Raw genomic sequence first — 10,183 nt, 5'->3', positions numbered from 1 at the left:
CCCGCCCCGGGGCCCACCTCCTCCACGAGGGGAGGGCCTGGCGCCGCTGGGGGCGTGCCCAGCGCGTGTGCGTGTGCGTGTGCGTGTGTGTAGGGGAGCGCCCGTGCGTCCATCGCCGGCCTCAGGAATGCGAGGTGCGAGTTGGAATCCCAGCTCTGCCACTTCCCGGTATTGTAACTTTGGGGATTAACTCCACTTCTCTGTGCCTCATTTCCTCACCTGTAAATCAGGGATACTCAGCACGACTTCCAAGGGCTCTTTCGGGATTACTGAGTTAATGCAAAACCTTAGGAAAGTGCCAGGCCCATAATAACTCCCCTCAGCCCTCCCCCTACCACTGTCATCCCTACCCCACCTCCACCCCTACCCCTACCACTGTCATCCCTACCCCACCTCCAGCCCTACCCCTACCACTGTCATCCCTACCCCACCTCCAGCCCTACCCCTACCACTGTCATCCCTACCCCACCTCCAGCCCTCCCCCTACCACTGTCATCCCTACCCCACCTCCAGCCCTACCCCTACCACTGTCATCCCTACCCCACCTCCAGCCCTACCCCTACCACTGTCATCCCTACCCCACCTCCAGCCCTACCCCTACCACTGTCATCCCTACCCCACCTCCAGCCCTACCCCTACCACTGTCATCCCTACCCCACCTCCAGCCCTACCCCTACCACTGTCATCCCTACCCCACCTCCAGCCCTACCCCTACCACTGTCATCCCTGACCCATTTGGTGTGTTTGCAGGTCAGCAAAGAGCCCTCATAGCGGGTGGGGGGGGAGAGGGCTCCCGCCACAGGACTTGGCAGCCCGTGCCCACCTCCCGCTCACCCGGAGCTTCCTTTGGGCACCCGTAAGTGGGAGCTCTGGCAGGACCCCTGGGAGGCCGAGATTGTGGGGGCTGCCGGACTGCAGGGGGGCGACCCCCCCACACACACACACCACCCTGTAGCAGGGACCAGAGCCTCCTGCCCCTGCCTGACTGGGCCCTGGGTCTGGGGCTGTAGTGAGAGCCCATGAAATTTCTGCTTTGCTCGAGCTGACACTCCACAGCTCTGGGTGTCAGCCTGGTTAGAAGTACTCTGGGAAGCTTTTAAAAATATTGGTTTCAGGATAGTCTCCTCAACAAATGGTATCGGGAAAACTGGATAACCACATGCCCAGAATGAAATGGGACCTCTGTCGCACAGTATGCACAGAAATTAACTTCAAATGGATCAAAGACACATAAGACCCCATAACCTAAAACTCCTTGAAGAAAACAGTAGCTCCTCAACATGGGTCTTGGTAATGATTTCTCGGACACGACATCAAAAGCATGAAAAACAAAAGAAAAAACAAGTGGGACTACATCAAACTTAAAATGTCTACACTGCAAAAGAAATAATTAAAATAAAAAGGCAACCGATGGAATGTGGGAGAATGTTTACAAACTATGCATCTAATAAGGGGTTAATATCCAAAATACATAAAGGAATTCATACAACTCAATAACAACAACAACAAAAACCGATTTAAAAATGTGTAGAGGGGGCTTCCCTGGTGGCGCAGTGGTTAAGAATCCACCTGCCAATGCAGGGGACACAGGTTCGAGCCCTGGTCCAGGAAGATCCCACATGCCGCGGAGCAACTAAGCCCACACGCCACAACTACTGAAATCCGTGTGCCACAACTACTGAGCCCGCGTGCTGCAACTACTGAGCCCACGCGCCTAGAGCCCGTGCTCTGCAACACGAGAAGCCACTGCAATGAGAAGCCCGTGTGCAGCAACCAAGACCCAATGCAGCCGAAAATTAATTAATTAATTTTTTAAAATTACCCAGTTCCCCTTCTTCCCCCCCCACTCTGAACAATGCACAAGCTGTTCCTTCCGGTTGGAGAGCCCCTTCCCCTGCTCCTTCCAGGAGGGGTCCTTCCCGGGCGGGTGAATGGATGACAAATACCCACCCAGAAGGGCTGCTGGGAAGGTGGAGAGCTGGCCGTGTGGAGGGTATGAATTTACAGAGGCTCCTGGCTGCAAGGTGGTGGAACTTTCTCCAGACCGTGCCCAGGTGCAGATGTGAGTAAAGCAGACAGGTGGAGTCAGGCAGGCAGGACCTGGCAGTGGGAGACAGGGAAGGAGCAAGAGAGAGGGCAGGGCCCAAGGTGGTCCAGAGGCAAGGAGGAGGCGGGAGAGCAGGGATGCAGTGGGCAGCGGGGGGGCTGTGGTCAGAGAGTGGACTCATTACCACTCTCATGACCTTGGGAGATGACAAAGTCCAGGGTATGGCCATGGCACGGGGTGGGGAAGGATGATGAGGTCCAGGAGGTCATGGGGCTTGGGGCACACTCAGGCAGTGGACTTTGCCGCCCCCAGGAGGATGCAGTCCTGTAGAACTGAGCGGGCGGGCGGGAGACCAGGCCGGAGGGGAAGGTAGCTGTCCGAGGTGGCTGGTGTGACCGCAGAGGGTGGGTGAGGAGGACAGGGAGGAGCCCTGGCCCCTCCTGAGAGGGCACCCTCCTGAAACTGTATCAGAAAGGGGGCCCCTGGGCCTGGGTGGAGACTGGCATCTGTGGTCAGGAAATGACCTCCCTGTCTGCCACCTGCTGCACCTGCGGCAGTTATGGAATGAAATCCCTCAGCCAAGTGCACCTGGCTCCTCCAGCTCCTTGGACGGAGGATGGAGAACCTGGGACGAGCCAGGGAGGAAGGGTGGGGGAAGGGCCCTCTTGCCATGCAGCGGGGTCCCCAGGGTGCCCGGTCTTGTCTGGGCGTTAGTGTGGGAAGCCCCCTCACCTCATCTTCCCTCACCCCAGTATTTCCTCCCTTGCAAAACAGGAGTAGGTGAAAAAGGCTTCTGCACACTGAAAACAGGATGGAGGGGGCCAGCCTAGGGGCCAGGAGGAAGAGAAGCATCTTAGAGGCCAGAGGAGACCTTTAGGGGCAAGAGAAGGGAGTGTGACACCTGTCAATGAAAAAATAATCCATAAACAATCTGTAATGGGAATAGAATAGAGTTTTATTTGAGCCAAACTGAGGACTATAGCCCAGAAGACAGCCTCTCAGATAACTCCGAGGAACTGCTCTGAAGAAGCGTGGTTTTCAGCACAGTTTTATGTCTTGTCAGAACAAAGAACATCAAACAAGTCAGGGAGACATTCCTTCATGGTTTCAAAAAAACAGATCAGCACGTACACAGAGTCAGTATGGCCTTGGCACTTGAGAAAGAAGTCTTATTATCAAAGGAGCACCAGCATTGGCGTCCCAGGAAGGGACACATTTCATCTTTATTTTTCCCTTTTGTTTGGTTTTTTTTTGCGGTACGCGGGCCTCCCACTGCCGCGGCCCCTCCCGTCGCGGAGCACAGGCTCCGGACGCGCAGGCTCAGCGGCCATGGCTCACGGGCCCAGCCGCTCCGCGGCATGTGGGATCCTCCCGGACCGGGGCACGAACCCGCGCCCCCCGCATCGGCAGGCGGACCCCCAACAACTGCACCACCAGGGAAGCCCTCATCTTTATTTTAACATGGACATTCTTTGCTTCTGGTCAGTGTGCCCTTTTCTTTAATGGTTAAAGCAGATGTACAATGTATGCTTGGAAGGCCACAAACAGACTGTTCCAGTTAGCATCAAGTTCAAGTTAACTCACGGATAAGCCAGCATGACTTCCCCAGACATCAATACGTGAGCATTTCTTTTACTGCACCCAAGGAAAGAGAGGGGCAGTGTCCCAGGCCCAATGGCTCTTAGAGAGAGAGAGGACAGGGAAGATTTTTAGTTGTCCCTATGTTGGAAAGAGGGCAAGCCCACAAAAGTCCTATAAAGGGACAAAGGGAAGATGGCGTGACCTCTGAAGGGGTCAGGAAGCTCCAAGATGCAGCCACCTGAAGCTCTCTCCGCCCGAGAGCCCCCCGTCCAGCATTTTGAGGTTTTCAGGTGGCCCAGTATTTACCCAGAGCGGGTGTGTGTCGTCGAAGAAAGGGTAAAGGCCTCCTGGGCGGGCTTGTGTGCTCATGGGGAAGGGGGGCAAGGCTTACTGAACAGCAGATGCCTTGGGCAGACCCAGAACTCACAGGCTGTTTATCTCCCACCAGGAGGGACCCCCAAGACGAAATCAAGTGGAGTGTGTTTTATGAACCAGCCAGAAAGCAAAGAGAAGGTAGGAGGGGAGCAGAGACACTGCTCCAGGAAGTGGGTGGTCTGCCTATACCAGTGGATCCCCCTGGCCTCCCCTGTGCTGAGCCCCACTGACAGCTACTTCTTTTTTCTTTTCCTTTTTTTTTTTGGCCGCCGCTACAGCATGTGGGATCTTAGTTCCCTGACCAGGGATCAAACTCACGCCCCCTGCAGTGGAAGCTCGGAGTCAACCACTGGACGGCCAGGGAAGTCTCTGGCAGCTACTTCTTAGATGTTGGCTTTCTGCAATATTGCTTGCTTTCTGTGGGGTCTTGGTCCATGCCTAAAACAGAGGTTACTGTACCATTTAGGGCCCTAAAATGATTTAATTAAGTCCTTGGAGTCCTTGTTACATGTGGACTCCTTCTGTGATGTTGGTAACTTTTAATTTTGAATGGCATTATTAAAATCAATTCATTTTAGAACATTTGTGGCGGGGGCGGGGTCCTGGTAGCTTGTTTCCACACCTGCCATCACGGCACCCAGTGGTTAATGACACTGTCCTAATCTTATTAAAAGCGAAAAGGAAATATATTTACATCTAAATTTTAAATATCGATTAATTTTTAAAAACACTGACATGAAGAATGCAAATTCAAATGTCCCAAGCTGAGTGAGGAGTAATTTCGGTCTTGTTAGCTTTTGACACAGTGACCCTGGATGAATTTGAGAAGCAGGTGGTTTCAGGCTCTGGGCTCCTAGAATCTGCCAACGCTCAGGAACTCTGGCAATTACCAAGAAAATATCTCCGGATCAGTCCAGACTGGGGTTCGGATGTGACTGGCAAACTGCTCCTGGAGAGACAAATACTAGAGCAACAGGCTCCCTGGTTAGGCTCGGCCAGTGGGAGGTTCTGGGTTTGGGAGGAGGTGAGAGCCAGGGCATAACTAGGGCGGGGATGGGGGAGCACGTGGACAGTGGCTTGACTCCTCCAGGGTCCCAGTGTCCACAGAGCAGTCCTACCATGGTCTAGCTTTCCCTGGCTGACCTTGACCCTCTGGGGTCTGGTGACACCACTTCCTGCCTTTGACCTTTCCAGGCTCCCTCATCAACCCAATTCCCTGTACTAAATCTTCCCTACTCAAAAGACCTAGGTTGGTTTCTGTTCACTAAACCCTGACTTATAAATCCCCTTGTTTCCAGAAAGAATTTTTGCATGGCTTAAGAAGCTGCTGTCAGGGAGCCTTGAGACTTCCTATGAGGCTGTCCTAGAGGGGACCCAGATAAACACAGCCCATGTGACCTGCAGGGCAGAGAACGGAGCAAGGTCAGCGGCCCCTCCCACCGCATCCAGACCTCAAGCACTCCCTGTCACATCTACCCTCACTGTTGTCTAATGGTTTTCTCTATACTAGGTTCTATTTTTGTTCTCACTATAAAAATAATAGATGTTCCTTGTAGAAAAACAAACAGGAGAGATACATATTGCTCCCAGTTCGAACACCCTGAGACAGCTCCGGGGGTCTTGTGAAGTGTCACCCTGCCTTGTATCCAAAGTAGCACGCAGGGTCCACTGCTGATTCATCTAACTCCACTTCCCTGGCATGGAGGCAAATCTTTACCATTTTTGTTTTTTATAAATTTATTTAGTTTATTTATTTTTGGCTGCACTGGGTCTTCGTTGCTGCACGCGGGCTTTCTCTAGTTGCAGCGAGTGGGGGCTACCCTTTGTTGCGGTGCGTGGGCTTCTCTTTGCGGTGGCTTCTCTTGTTGTGGAGCACAGGCTCTAGACAAGCGGGCTTCAGTAGTTGGGGCACGCGGGCTCAGTAGTTGTGGCTCATGGGCTCGTTGCTCTGTGACATGTGGGATCTTCCTGGGCCAGGGCTCAAACCCGTGTCCCCTGCATTGGCAAGCGGATTCTTAACCACTGCGCCACCAGGGAAGCCCTAATCTTTACCATTTTTTAAACTAAAAACCATGGGGTTGATGATTGTCACAAGCTGTTGGGAGGTCCCCGAGCTGGGATGTGCCAAAGACCCTGCCCAGCTCCTGGCACAGCAAGTGTCCAGGAGAGATGCTGCTTTCGGCTGAGACTCCTGGGAGTGGGGTAACCACCCCCCAGCTCCTAAGCAAGAGTGCGGGGCACCCTGGAGACTTGGGGCTGGCTGGGTTAGAATCCCCACCTGTCCCTCTCCTGTGTGGCCCCAGCCCGGCCACTGTCCCTCTCTGAGCCTGTTGTTTCACCTGTAAAGCTCAGACCATAACATCTGAGAATTTGTGTCAAGTGCTTGGCGCAGGGCTTAGCACACAGTAGGTGCTTAGTAAAGCTTTGCTAAGTGAGCACATGGGTGAGTGCTGGCTGTGTCCAGGCACTGCACCCCAGTGGCCTCTGACTGCACCCCAGGGTCACACTGGCCTCTGTGGGTGGCTGCTGGGGGGAGCCAGGTGGTCCTGCCTTCAAGGCTGGGAGGGGGAAGGAAGCGGGGGCGGGGCCCCAGGACAAGGCCTGGGGTGGCCACTCCCTTAGGAAGGTGGGGAAAGGGACAGAAAAGCCTTCGCACCTGTTGAGCACCTACTGTATACCAGGTGCATTCCAGATGTGCTCTGATTTCGCCCTCACTGGAGCCCTGTGAGGCAGGTCGAATCAATCCCATTTTGGGGGGAGGAAACGGAGGCCCAGAGAGGGGCCTAACTTGCTCGAGGTCACCCAGCAGGTGGGCTGCGGAGCCAGGTTTGAATCTGTCAGCAGGTGACGTGGTGAGGTGCTCTTGGGCAGGTCTGAGGCTCTGTGAGCCAGGCTCACCAGGTGAGGGAGGGAATGATGAATGAAGGAATGAAGGAATGATGCCTTAGCCCATGACCAGCTCGTCCTCCCCCACCTCTGCCCGGAGAGGGAGGCCAACAGCGACCCTCATAAGGGTCTTTTCATCCCGTTCTCCAAACTAAAACCCAGAGGAGTTGCAGAAGAGCAGCGCCTGGCTGGGCAGATGTGTCCCCTCCAACCTCGGTGCTCCCCCCAGCACCCGCCCCACCGGCTGACCCGGGACCTCAGCAGAGCCTGCCACCCACCACAGCTGGTTCTAAGAGTGGCTCTTAGTGGTACCCCGCGCAACGTCCCCCATTTATCCCGAGCTCCCTGCGACAAGGATGTCACCCCTAGGTACCACGGAGCCCTTGGAGCTGCTTTTTTTTTTTTTTTTTTTAAATTAATTAATCTGGCTGCGTTGGTTCTTGGTTGCGGTGCACGGGCTTCTCTCTAGTTGTGGCGCGTGGGCTCAGTTGCCCCACGGCGTGTGGGATCTTAGTTCCCCGACTGGGGATCGAACCCTCGTCCCCTGCATTGCAAGGCAGATTCTTAACCACTGCGCCACCAGGGAAGTTCTGCTCCTGGAGCTCTGAGGATCAAAAGAGGCATCCAAACCAGAAAGGGGAGAGGGCCAGTCCCTGTTCCTCCCCAAGGGGCAGTGCCCTTTCAGACTGGCGAGCTTCACTCCCAGGCCAGGTTAGGACCCCTGTGTCAGGAGGACAGGCCTCTTTGGGGACCTCCCAGGCTGAATTCATGACAAGTTTGGGGTAACCCCTGCAGGAGGTATCCCCGGTCAGGGAGGGGTCCCTCAGGATCCTGCAATACCCCTCCCACCCACCATACCTCCCCAGGTGGGTCCCTGATTTGCTGTGTGGCCTTAGATCAGTGGCTGCCCCTCTCTGGACCTGGTTCCTGGCTGACCGCTGCCAGGCTCAGCTCCAGCCCAGCCCCGCCTGACACTGGCTCTGCCTCTGCCTGGCTCAGCTCCAGACAGCAGGGCAGGGCTGTCACATGCTGAGCCACGTGACAGGCAGCGGCTGGGGGTTCCATCCCACGCAGAGGACGGGGCCCCTGCAGCCCCTTACCCCAGTCCCAAACGGCTGAAGCCTCCAGGGGCTACCAGAGCAGGTGTGGGCCAGGAGACCTCTCCTACCCTCCCAGGTAGGCAGGGGCAGCGGGGAAGGCGGGGGCAGTGAGGAGCATCTCCCAGGTGCCCAGTCGGCCCAGAGGCCCTGGGCCAGCATCCCAGACAAGACCTAGGGCACCAAGGTGGAAGGGCAGCAGCGGGCCCAGGGTGACAGGCATGGGGCAATAGCACAAAGGATATTCCTGTCCCCCTACCTGTAACCTAATCGCCTGCCTGTCTGACACCAGCACCTGCCAGGGGATCGTCCCCCTTTGTGCTGGCTCTGACAGGTGTGCCTGGGGTGGGGGTGGGGTGAGGCTGAGGGGCAGGGACACAGGAACCTCATGGCGACACTTATATCATGACGGCTCACCTAGAGGGCAGAGGGTGGCGCTCTTTCCGGGGAGGCAGGAGGGGACAGCAGGGGGTGGACCCAGCCCCGCTCTGGAGCAACAATTTTCTCATGTGGGTCCCAGCCTGCCACTCATGCCCTGTGCCCTCTCTCTGGACTTCCATTTCCTCATTGTAAAATGCCAGGTTGCAGGGTGACAGGTGCTGTGAGCGGGGCGCTGGATGACGTGATGTCGGACACAGACGCGCCGAGGGCAGGGGCGAAGCCTGCAGCAGGCAGGCCTGGGCCCTGGGATTGGATTTCTGGACTCCAGCTGTCTTTGGATCAGACCTCTTCATTTTGCAGATGGGAAACTGAGGCTCAGAGGGGCTGGCGGTGGGGGGGCTGGGTGTGGGGAGCAGGGCTTTCCCCCCTGCTACTCCAGGCCACAGCCCGCACCCCACACCGTAATTCCTGGGTCCACTACTCTGGACTCATCCTCCATCCTTCCCATCAGGGGTCGAGATGGACCCCTCAGCTCAGAGCTCCCTGGAGACCTGCTGTGTGGCCCTGGCCTGGTGCTGGCCCTCTCTGCGCCCTGGCTCCTTCTCTGTGGTCCAGGAAAGGATCTAGAGGCCCCTGAGGGAAGTGATGGGGAAATCTCGGCCTGCAGCCTCCAGCCAGCCCAGAGTCAAAGTCAGGCACAAGGCCAGGACAGCCCCACCCCAGGGGCTGGCCCAGCCTTGCACATTTCCTAACGGAAGGGCAGCTGGGGAGAGCAGGGCCAACCAGGAGGAAGGGCAGCTTCGCAGGGCCTCAGGTACGGTGTTCTGCAGAGGCTGCGGATATAGCAGCGAGCAGTCAGGGCCAGGGACCCGCTGGCAGGTTGGCTTGGGCACTCTGGGCTGCCGTCAGTCCTGGAAAGCCTGGCCACTCACGGCCACGCACAGGGACTAGCTTTGTCTTCTCGGAGCTTCTCTGCTCGCCTGAGGAGAAAGGGGAAGGGGGAAGGGAGTTCCGTTTGCCCCAGCCTAAGAGAGCGAAGAGAGAGGCCGAGAGGCCAAGAATCCCTGCTCTGGACCGGCCGCCCCAGGAAGGAATGCACCCCTGTCCCTGGGGGGGTGGTCAAGCATCCATTTGGCAACACATTTCCTGGGCAACTGCCACGCATGCCCGCTGCTGGGGTGGGCTATGCAGCGAGCGGTTCTGAGCGGTCGCGTTCCTGGGAATGGACTCTGCCGGGGTCCAGGAAGGCGAGGCTTTGCCAGCGTCAGGCAGCCGGGGGCACAGCCTCTCCGTGCGGTGGGGCGGGGGTTGGCTTGGCCCACGGCCAAGGGTTGGTCCCCAGCTCCCCACACCCGCCATGGAAGGGAGGGGGCCGCTCCCCAGAGTTTGGGAGACCTTGTAAAAATCCAGGTTAAGGCTCCACGGGGCAGGGAGGGGAGATCAGATTGGAGACCCTAGGGTACTGGGACCTGCAGAGCCTTCGAGGCAGCCCCGTGCCGTCCACCTTCTGACAGCCTGATGGGGGTCCCCTGGGCCCTCAGACCACCATGTTCACCTCTGTCACTCTTCCCAGCCCCACATCCCTGCCCCCACCTGGGTCTCAAGTTGATGTCCTTGCCTCCCTGGTGCCCACACTGGGCCAAGGTCTCCTCGGGTTCCCACCCCAGGGTCTCCTCCCCGAGACGCCCCAGCACAGCTGTCCTTTGCAGTCTGAATAACCATCGTTCAGAGCTGTCTTCACTGAGCACTCACGGGGCTCGGCCCTGCACCAAGCACTTCACAGCACTATGGGGTACCTACAAGACACCATCCCCAT

The 10,183-nt window shown here is 56.9% G+C and overlaps 1 long non-coding RNA gene across 1 annotated transcript; it reads right to left on the bottom strand.

Annotated features, from left to right (window-relative positions):
- Nucleotides 1-5,767: 5,767 nt before the first annotated feature.
- Nucleotides 5,768-8,742, bottom strand: LOC307190221. The gene is made up of 3 exons (XR_013829446.1): nucleotides 8,404-8,742; nucleotides 6,660-6,725; nucleotides 5,768-5,998 (listed from the first exon to the last, which is right to left on the bottom strand). It is a non-coding gene; the product is annotated as an uncharacterized lncRNA (long non-coding RNA).
- Between the last annotated feature and the right edge of the window lie 1,441 nt (nucleotides 8,743-10,183).

Source organism: Stenella coeruleoalba (assembly GCF_951394435.1).
Source record: "Stenella coeruleoalba genome assembly, chromosome: 8".
In the NCBI taxonomy this organism is placed as follows: domain Eukaryota; kingdom Metazoa; phylum Chordata; class Mammalia; order Artiodactyla; family Delphinidae; genus Stenella; species Stenella coeruleoalba.
This window is presented reverse-complemented; position numbering and strand designations above follow the sequence as displayed.